The sequence below is a fragment of the Salmo salar genome, chromosome ssa26 (assembly GCF_905237065.1).
Source record: "Salmo salar chromosome ssa26, Ssal_v3.1, whole genome shotgun sequence".
In the NCBI taxonomy this organism is placed as follows: domain Eukaryota; kingdom Metazoa; phylum Chordata; class Actinopteri; order Salmoniformes; family Salmonidae; genus Salmo; species Salmo salar.
In genome coordinates, this window is record NC_059467.1 from 19,018,778 (window position 1) to 19,030,024 (window position 11,247).

The window sequence follows — 11,247 nt, forward strand, 5'->3', positions numbered from 1 at the left end:
AATATAAATTTAACAATGAATCAAACAAACCATCCCATCACTGGTGCTTTCACAATACAGCACAGGTGTCTCAGTTACCTGTTATTGTATTAGATAATAGTTCTCATAACTTTGTTATTCAAAGACACTTGACTCATGACTCTGACAGAGTATAGTCTACAGAGAAACTGAGGCAGAGCTATAGTATATAGTATATCTCCTGAAGGTTTTTCTGAGTTCAAGTAATCCAGTGCATGTTTCAGAGGGATGAGTGCACATGCAATCAGTTTCCAGAGGAGGAATTCCAGAGATGTGAAGTATGTACCTGTTACAGCTGGCCTGCCAAGGCAGAACAGCTAAAAGGAGATAGTCAGAGACAAACACTCCCTCAAAACACACACATACCTGTATACGCATTATTAACCTGTAAATCATCGGCACATTTTCTTTGAGAACAAAACAATTATTCAAACACTAGCTATTTAACCAATGTTCTGGAATGTTTCATTTATTACATTTTTGTTATAGCTGACGCTCTCATGGTTGCTCTTGCGCTTACATATTCTTGATAAGAATCAAAATATGTTTAATTTCCATACCATATTAGCCATCAGCTGTGACTTAAACCCCTCCTCAGTTACACATGCATCTCCATGCAATGAGACTGGTAGTGGAGCGCATTTAATGAGGAGAATCCCAAGTCACCTTAAGACCTAAAATACCTTTACAACAACACCAGTGGCAGGGTGTATTAAGACTTGGTCTAATAACAACCAACCAGGCAATACATGGTATTAGGCAGTAAACACTGGCCAATAACTTCATAAGTGGGCCTATTGCTACATCAGCCATGGCCATAGAAACTGAGCAATATAGTACATACTGCTAGACCAGTAAAACACAAAACAATGACGTGATGTCCATCTGTGTTGCTCCACACAGCCTCAAGCTATCAAAAGACAATGGGAAGCTGACGACTCAAAGGAAAACAGTGGGAGGGCTGGGAATGACACGTAATGCAGTTAATTACCGAGAGAACTGAAGGAAACCAGGAAGGAAGCCCTCAACCCCTGATAAGCAGACATTACGCCTCAGAGCTGGACAACAATCTAAGAAAACCATATGTTCCAGCATCCCGCCAACAACTCTGCCCCTCTCCAGCCCTCATAACTCGCTTGTACTATCTCAACTCTGAGAAATCTGGCTGCTTCTTCAGGTAGCGGTGCCAAAACAAAAGAGAGCGTCTTGGACACGGTTAAAAACACGGCGTTATCTGGCCGGCCCCTTGGAATGTCATTCATCTAGAGAGGAGAAAATAATGAATTTACACAGAAGCAGGCACTGGAGAGGTGAAGCAGCTGTCTGCCGTCTGGTGGCCTGTCTGACCCACGCAGTGTGTATTAACCACATGTCCTCTTGGACTTGGAGAAAGATTTATCTGGACAAACTTCAGACACACAAAGCACATAAATACTGTCTGTCCAGCTATTTGAAGTTTGACATACAGTATGTAATCCACTTAGCACAATAGTTTGACCTCATTCAGTGGCACATTATTTTCTTCATTTCACACAAATAAATGAGCAAATAGCTGACAAACGCAGTGAACTCTCGCCATGTATAAAGATCCCACACAAAGAATGCTCTGATGTTCTTAAATCGACATTGAAAAATCAGGGAAACACTGGACTGATGCCATATTCAGTGCAATCATTACACCAATAGGCCATACAGTAACATGAGGTCCTCACAACGTGAGTGAGATCAAGACTCTTACGGTGAGAAGTGACTGCACAAGGCAGATTTTTTGGTAACTGACATTCCCCCAGACAGTCAGACAGACATTCAGTCAGCAGAAGCGATTGGATCCAGAGATCCTGTTCCATATTTCAGAATGGTACCGAGAGGTTTATATGACACTGTATAACCACAGGGAAGGAATAGTGGAGCCGGTAAGGCAGCTTTCAGGGAAGTCATGCTCAGAATAGACAGGTGTCATGTTCCAGAGGAAAACAGCACATGTCCTGGAGGATAGCCTGACATCTGCATAAGACCACTCTACAAACATAAATACACTGTGTTGCTGACCACAAAGAGAACATCTCCATCAGACCTGAAGGATCTGTGCCACTCTTCAGAAAAAAGGACTGCTGGACTCTGTCCATGACATTTGGTGACCATTTATTGTGATCATAGACACAATGATGGAGTGCTTAGCGGGGTTGTTGCTCTGTAAACACAATTCTACTTTAACCCTTACAGTAATTTGAGGGTAAAGAAAGTCATGATATGCCTCCAGCAAGTGGTGTAAAGTACTTATGTAAAAATACTTTAAAGTACTCGTTAAGTAGTTTTTGGGGGTATCTGTATATTTTTGACAACTTTTACTTTTACTTCTCTACATTCCTAAAGAAAACAATGTACTTCTTACTCCATACAAGTACTTGTTACATTTTGAATGCTTAGCAGGACAGGCAATTGGTCCAATTCATGTACTTATCAAGAGAACATCCCTACTGCCTCTGATCTGGCAGACTCACTAAACACACATTTATTTTATTAACCAGGCAAGTCAGTTAAGAACAAATTGTTATTTACAATGACAGCCTAGGACTAGGACTGCCCCTGCCTCGTTCAGGGGCAGAACAACAGATTCTTACCTTGTCAGGTCGGGGATTTGATCGAGCAACCTTCAGGTTACTGGCCCAACGCTCTAACAACTAGGCTACCTGCCGCCCCTCATGCTCTGTATTGTAAATTATGTCTGAGTGTTGGATTATGCCCCTGTCTAAAAACATGAAGGAATTTATGTAAGGTATTTGAAATTATTTATACTTTTACTTTTGATACTTAAGTATATTTTAGCAATTACATTTACTTTTAATACTTAAATATATTTTTACTCAAGTAGTATTTTACTGGGTGACTTTCATTTTTACTAGAGTCATTTTCTATTAAGGTATGTTTACTTTACTCAAGTATGACAATTGGATACTTTTTCCACCACTGCCTCCAGCTACATGTGGCAGAGCTCTGATGTGTTATTGGGTCATCCGATATGTGTGTGTCTATTTTCCTGTCCAGATCAAAGGGATGGAGAGCTGCCACTGTGAAACTGCCTTTGTTGGAGGTTAAAGCACAAGAACTGAGTCAAACTCCTTTTAAGTTCCCTTAATGACCGATTTCTGAGCTTGTACAAGCCAGGGGAAACTTGTTAATGTAGTCTAGTTGCCGATTTATATCCTGCTGATGACCGTGGTTTAAGTTGGCAGAGTGGTATCCTACTGAAAGGATCAACCAATTTAAACCATGCATAAATCCTTCAAGTGATTTGCTTTCTGAGCCTCAACCTCCCACATCCTCTTTCTGTCCTGGTGTTGGAGCTGTTGCCTGGAAACATGTGCTCACTTCCACAGAGTGGCTCTAGGAAGGAAATAATGCAAAGAGGAAGAAGAAAGTGCACACAGTTCTGCTCTGGGATATTGTGAATAAGCCTACAGACAGACCAGTCAGGCTAGAATACGGTGCTCATTTGGAATGCTGTCTGCTGTTTTATTGACTTCAGCTTATTTGTCTTCTTCACTGTAGTGAGCCCTGAGAGAGTGACATAGCTCTGAATCCAAAGCCTTGGTTCATGTAAAACTAGTTATACAATTAGATTAACCTGAGGCCCCAGAGCAGGTGCTCTGGTGCGGTTTTTATCTATAACATCTGTGTATAAATCAAGCCTCACACAGGCAAATTGTCCATCTGGCAATTCTGGCAAATGCCAGATGGGCCAGACCATCTTTTTGTTGGGCTGGCTGGTAAAAACAAAACAAAATAATAAAAAAAACGGACATGGCCGGCGGCCCATGTGCCTGTCAAGATTTGGTTTGAAAGATTTTTGTGCAATTTCTTTATTGTCAATAATATATTGGAGCATTTGGGACGGCCCGGATTTCTGATTGGCTGAGCTGAGGTCACAAAAAATGTCACATTCAAACTCAAACATACCTCAGTAAAGACACCCGCTCTGACTCTGTCATCAGTCAGCCCAGATCATGGATTGTAAAAAGGTGATGCCTCGAGGCCTACGCTGCTAAATGTGTGAAATTAACAAACTTATTCTCCAAAAATTCTGGTTCTGCTGAGTTGTGTGACTGTACTGAGAAATGATGCTAGGCTTAGCACCGACGGATCAGCTTCTGCTGTAGAAGACAGCGCAGTCGAGGTAGGGAGAAAACAGACAAAAGACACATATGTAGCCTAATGCTGCCAGTTAATATTTGGGGGATATATCGTATGAAATAGTAGGCTAATTAACACGGAGGCCTAATTAGGGAAGGGGGGGTTCGAGGGAACACATATGACGGACACTAACTTGCAATAGCCTAAAAGGTTGTTAGATTGGCTTTTATAACGCATAAGCCAATAGCCATCTATAAGACATTAAATACTGTGCTACTGCTTTTTATTAAAGTTATAATGTATTACAATGAAACACTGAATTAATGTGTAATAATTGCTAAATAATCCTCTGTTAAAGGTCAAATAAAATACTTTATTTTAATTGTTTTGTCAATGTTTCTGAATCTCAGTCTCTTCAGTCAGCGAGTGGGTATAAGTTTATGAGATGTAGTAACGAGTGACTCTGGTGTCGGATTACATTACATAGGCATCGCCACTGGAGGCTGGAAAGCCTACTTCGTTCGCTAAAAGGCTGTAGAGATGTACTGACAGTTTCTTAATATTTTGGCTCCTCTATAATATATACAGTGCCTTCGGAAAGTATTCAGACCCCTTGATTTTTTCTACATTTTGTTACGTTACAGCCTTATTCTAAAATTGATATTTTAAATACGTTTCCTCAGCAATCTACACACAATACCCCAGAATTTCAAAGTGAAAAAAGGTTTTTAAATAATATTGAAAATGTATTAAAAAATGTAAAAAAACAGAAATACCATATTTACATAAGTATTCAGACCCTTTGCTATGAGACTCAAAATTGAGCTCAGGTGCATCCTGTTTCCATTGATCATCCTTGAGATGTTTCTACAACTTGATTGGAGTAGCTGTGCTAAATTCAATTGATTGGACATGATTTGGAAAGAACACATTGGTCTCCATCATTCTTAAATGGAAGACATTTGGAACCACCAAGACTCTTCCTCGAGCTGGCCGCCCAGTCAAACTAAGCAATCGGGGGAGAAAGGCCTTGGCCAGAGTGACCAAGAACCCGATGGTCACTCTGACAGAGCTCTATAGAGCTCTATAGTTCCTCTGTGGAGATGGAAGAACTTTCCAGAAGGACAACCACCTCTGCAGCACTCCACCAATCAAGCCTTTATGGTAGAGTGGCCAGACTAGTCAGGATCGAGGAAAAGATGAATGGAGAAAAGTACAGAGAGATCCTTGATGAAAACCTGCTCCAGAGCACTCAGGACCTCAGATTGGGACAAAGGTTCACCTTCCAACAGGACAACGACCCTAAGCACAAAGCCAAGACAACGCAGGAGTGGCTTCAGGACAAGTCTCTGAATGTCCTTGAGTGGCCCAGCTAGAGCCTGGACTTGAACCAGATCTAACATCTCTGAAGAGACCTGAAAATAGCTGCGCAGTGATGCTCCCCATCCAACCTGACAGAGCTTGAGAGGATCTGCAGAGAAGAATGGGAGAAACTCCCCAAATACAGGTGTGCCAAGCTTGTAGCGTCAAACCCAAGAAAACTTGATGCTGTAATCGCTGCCAAAGGTGCTTCAACAAAGTAGTAAGTAAAGGGTCTGAATACGTATGTAAATGTGATATTTCCATTTTTAATTTTTAATAAATTAGCAAAAAAAAAATGAAAACCCGTTTTTGCTTTGTCATTATGGGGTATTGTGTGTAGATTGATGAGGGGGAAAAAACGACTTAATACATTTTAGAATAAGGCTGTAATGTAACAAAATGTGGAAAAAGTCAAGAGGTCTGAATACTTTCCGAAGGCACTGTATGTAATAGTAATTAACCCTTAAGATAGGGGAGGACATGTATGACAGCCAGGCACTCCGAGGATTTTATAAGGTATTATGGGCCAATGGTCGTCTATTAAGCATTTATTCAGTAATTGTTGTTATTTTTTATCTAATACATGTGTTTATTAATTCACAACTAGGATGCTGCTGGGCCCAGCACAGGCAGTGGGGTCCCCTGGTCTTCTGTTACCAGTGCTGTGGGAAAGGAGGCTTAGCAGAGACAGCTCAGAGGTGAGTACAGTGGAGGTAGGAAGAAAATAGAGACACACCAATGTATGATCTTAATTTGAGCCAGTTTGCTACAATAGGGAAAGTATCCGGCAGCAAAGGGAAATGTGAATTATTATGTGGATGGGGGCTGGTGTGGCTAAAATTCCAGGGCTGAATTTTTGTCCCAGTCTGCCCCTGAATCCTCGGCACAACCACTAATTACAAACTTAGAAGATGAGACTGGCTGGTAGCAGCATTTGCATCTAAGTAAATTTTGACTAAATTACAAGAACAGCAGGTTCGTGCTGAGTTTGGGAAACTCCCTTAGGGGGGCAATTTCAGATATTTTGGCAACACACTAACTCTTGAGTTTTAACAACATTTGGGAACTTTCATGCAGACATTTTAAAACGTAATAAATCAGCGTGGATTTGATCTTTACACACCCACCCCCTCAATTAGACTAACTGTGACGTCTTGAGAGAGACCATAAACCTTCAGCATCTTTACATCTCTACATTCACTCCTGATATAAAACCTTGTGATTTTTCTATAAATCTGCTTTTGGGGAGAGCAAGTCAAACCTGATGATTTATTGTTATTCCAGATAGCATAGGTATGGTGATAAAAACAAGAGAAGAAAAATGACAGAAGTGGACCGCTACAGATAAACTTTTGATTTGTTAATGTCTGTTGTATACACTGCGCAAAAACATTGGCTCTGAAGTAATCACATTTGTCTATGTTGTATAGTCTTGGAAAAAGGTTCCATATAGAACCAAAAAGGGTTCTATCGCTTGCTTCATACATGGAACACCTAAACCTTCTATACAGCACACCAAAGAACACATTTTTCTAAGAGTATACTCCAATGGCTAACAGCAAGTGTATAAATCTTAGTGAACAATATTATTTTTACTGTTCCTTAACTTCAGTTAAGCACAAGAAATACTAACAAGATTGAACATTCCTGAGGAAATTCCAGCAAGACAGGAGAAAAAACGTGGGTTCTTTGTTTGAGCGTGCAATGTTTTTCAAATCCAGGGAGAACAGAGTATTTAAATCACACATGGACAACCAATGCCTGAGAAAGATTCAGACATGTAGAATGTAGTCTATTGAGATGTTGACACATACTCTATCAGTAAGGTAGTGAATCGCAGAGTAATAAAGCAGGACTTTTAGTCTTACAGCACTGTGAGGAAGAGCGTGCAATGTTTTCAACCGGCACAGGATGCACAGGAAATTATTGCTCATTCAAGAGGGGGTGGAAAATTACACGACTGTATGATTGCTGCTGCCTTCTCAAAATGTCCTCACTGAGTCACAGCTGCTCTCTCATGGCCAGATACTCACAGTGGCCTATTTTCTAGTGTGACTTTGAGATAAACATAATCAGACAGATACCACCACATACTGTAGGTACACTTTCAAGAGTACCAAAAAGAAAATGGACAATTCCATTCAGATTTCAGTAATCCAAAATGTGTGTTTATAACAGATTATATACTGTATCTAAATACCGTACAGATGTCTCTGAAACTGATCTGTGATCATCTGACCTTGTATGCTGTAGCTAATGTGCCTCACCTGGGACAAAGCCTACTGTACAGTATTTATTATTTAAAGCCACAAGTTCAAACTCAAAATCAAACACGGGTTAGTGGGTAAGCTTAGAACTTCCCATAATTCTTATGAAAGGGGAACATTAATTAATCTGACAGAAACAGCAGTGCTATAGCAGACAGACAGTTTCACAATTCCTCTCCCTGTGTATTTGTGCCCCCCACTCCCCAATGACACGCAAAGGGCCATTTACAGTTGTGTAACTCTGTATTTCACCACTAAGAGCTGCAGGGGGAGAAAATGCTCACTGGCTTGTGCAGACAGTAATATATGTTGATATAAATACAATATAATAGAGCCTTTACAGTATACTATGATTAAGAAAACAATCAAATAATAATATAGTTTTCCTGAGATAAAAGGGTGATGAACCCTCAATGAATGACTGCTTAATCATTGTCTTTCTCTTAATGTAACTCAATGTAAAGAAAATACCATGCCATGGTAGAAGCCTATACCACTGTAAAACTAAGCTATATACAGTTGAAGTCGGAAGTTTACATACACCTTAGCCAAATACATTTAAACTCAGTTTTTCAAAATTCCTGACATTTAATCCTAGTAAAAATTCTGTGTTTTAGGTCAGTTAGGATCACCACTTTATTTTAAGAATGTGAAATATCAGAATAATAGTAGAAATGATTTATTTCAGCTTTTATTTATTTCATCACATTCCCAGTGGGTCAGAAGTTTACATACACTCAATTAGTATTTGGTAACATTGCCTTGAAATTGTTTAACTTCGGTCAAACGTTTTGGGTAGCCTTCCACAAGCTTCCCACAATAAGTTGGGTGAATTTTGGCCCATTCCTCCTGACTGAGCTGGTGTAACGGAGTCAGGTTTGTAGGCCTGCTTGCTCGCACACAATTTTTCAGTTCTGCCCACAAATAGGATTGAGGTCAGGGGTTTGTGATGGCCACTCCAATACCTTGACTTTGTTGTCCTTAAGCCATTTTGCCACAACTTTGGAAGTATGCTTGAGGTCATTGTCCATTTGGAAGACCCATTTGTGACCAAGCTTTAACTTCCTGACTGATGTCTTGAGATGTTGCTTCAATATATCCACATAAATTTCCTCCCTCATGATGCCATCTATTTTGTAAAGTGCACCAGTCCCTCCTAGAGCAAAGCACCCCCACAACATGATGCTGCCACCCCCGTGCTTCACGGTTGGGATGGGGTTGTTCGGCTTGCAAGCCTGCCCCTTTGTCCTCCAAACATAATGATGGTCATTATGACCAAACAGTTCTATTTGTGTTTCATCAGACCAGAGGACATTTCTCCAAAAAGTACGATCTTTGTCCCATGTGCAGTTGCAAACCGTAGTCTGGCTTTTTTATGGCGGTTTTGGAGCAGTGGCTTCAAAGCGGCCTTTCAGGTTATGTCGATATAGGACTCGTTTTACTGTGGATATAGATACTTTTGTACCTGTTTCCTCCAGCATCTTCACAAGGTCCTTTGCTGTTGTTCTGGGATTGATTTGCACTTTTCGCACCAAAGTACGTTCATCTCTAGGAAACAGAAAGCGTCTCCTTCCTGAGCAGTATGACGGCTGCGTGGTCCCATGGTGTTTATACTTGCGTACTATTGTTTGTACAGATGAACGTGGTACCTTCAGGCATTTGGAAATTGCTCCCAAGGATGAACCAGACTTGTGGAGGTCTACAATTTCTTTTCTGAGGTATTGGCTGATTTCTTTTTATTTTACCATGATGTCAAGCAAAGAGGCACTGAGTTTGAAGGTAGGCCTTGAAATACATCCACAGGTACATCGCCAACTGACCCAAATGATGTCAATTAGCCTATCAGAAGCTTCTAAAGCCATGACATCATTTTCTGGAATTTTCCAAGTTGTTTAAAGGCACAGTCAACTGTTGTAAAAATGACTTATGTAATACACAAAGTAGATGTCCTAACCTACTTGCCAAATCTTTAATTTCTTAAAAATAAATTTGTGGAGTGGTTGAAAAACGAGTTTTAATGACTCCAAAATTTGTTAACAACAAATTTGTTGAGAGATTGAAAAACGAGTTTTAATGACTCCAACCTAAGTGTATGTAAACTTCCGACTTCAACTGTACATCAAGCGTAAAGGCATAGCCTGCCAGAGAACCTGAGGGGAGCCGAAACTGAACATATTTAAAAGAGATCTTAATACACACCTTTTTAGCTTAGCTTTTCCTTAGGGTGCTTTTTTAGTCTTTTGGTTTGTATTGTTATTCTTTTGTTTTTTATCCTATTATGTTTGTTGTGTAGTAAATATTTAGGTTTTTATTTTCATAATTCTTTATGTTTTTTTCCTGTGAAGCACATTGTGTCGCATTCATGTCTGAAATGTGCTATATAAATAAAGCTTGATTTGAATTGACAAATTAATCAAAAATTGTGACCAATTCTAATTTGGCATAAACATAGTCTCACCTGAGAAGTTATGATTGAAGACTAAACTATTATCTCTGAGTATTCAGGCTGGAACATTTCTCACGTGCATATATCGGAGAAGATGTGAGAAAAGTTCCAGCCTGGATACTCAAATGATCCTTTAGTCTTCAATAGTCACTTATCTCTGGTGACAATCACACTAATCAAACTAGTAGTACAGTGTTAGTAATTTACTGTCTCTCTCGTAAAGTAACTCAATGTAACTTTAAAGATAATACCATGCCATGGTAGTAGCCTATACCATTGTAAAACTCAGCCAGACACATCAAGCATAAAGGCTTTTAAACCTGGATTATGGTGGAGACACATTCATCATTATTTTAATGGTTGAACACACAGAGCTATTTTATCAGAGTATGGAGACAAACTAGATGTTTTATTGTCCAGTTCAGACACACAGGCTCTTACTGTATGTACAGGAATCTGTATCTAATCCTATCAGAATGTATTTATTTGAATACTAAGGCAAAAAAACGTGTACAAATCCCACAGTGAGAAACAAAATCAATTCCTCAGATAAGATTCGATTTTACAACCTTGAATGAACTATGTCACAGTGTTCAGACTTAACTGTCATGTTGCTCAATTTCCTAGACATCTGCCCAGCGGTCACTGATTTGTGAAACATGCGTAATTGGAAGTGTGACTTACTTTAGTTTACAGATTAGAAAAAATAAATCAACTGGTCCAGTCTTGGCAGTTCATTGAAGAAGGATATTCAAAACCTCAATGACCGGTCAGAGAAAATGTATCTAATAGAATTTGCGCTGGCTACATGTGTCGGTGCGTCTCTTCCAGACACTCACTCTGAACTACTACTGGGCTAAATTACTGTCTCACTATAGTACCTCCCGTCTGTTGCATGAGGGCGGTGCTGGAGATTACAAGACCCAATGGTAACTTCTGATACACTGTGCTCGAAATTTAAATGATAAAGGCGTCATTACAACTTTAGACGCAAATAATGTACATGTAGCCACAGTGCAAAAA

At 39.8% G+C, this 11,247-nt stretch overlaps 1 protein-coding gene across 15 annotated transcripts in view; it reads right to left on the reverse strand.

Moving 5' to 3' along the window:
* The window catches only part of mical2a (microtubule associated monooxygenase, calponin and LIM domain containing 2a), a 46,017-nt gene extending 34,926 nt beyond the window's left edge, over nt 1–11,091 (reverse strand). For all 15 annotated transcript variants that reach the window (XM_014175302.2, XM_014175310.2, XM_045708212.1 and 12 more), the window contains exon 1: nt 10,909–11,091. The gene's annotated coding sequence lies outside the window, so the exon portion shown is untranslated. The remainder of the gene's footprint in view (nt 1–10,908) is intronic.
* Between the last annotated feature and the right edge of the window lie 156 nt (nt 11,092–11,247).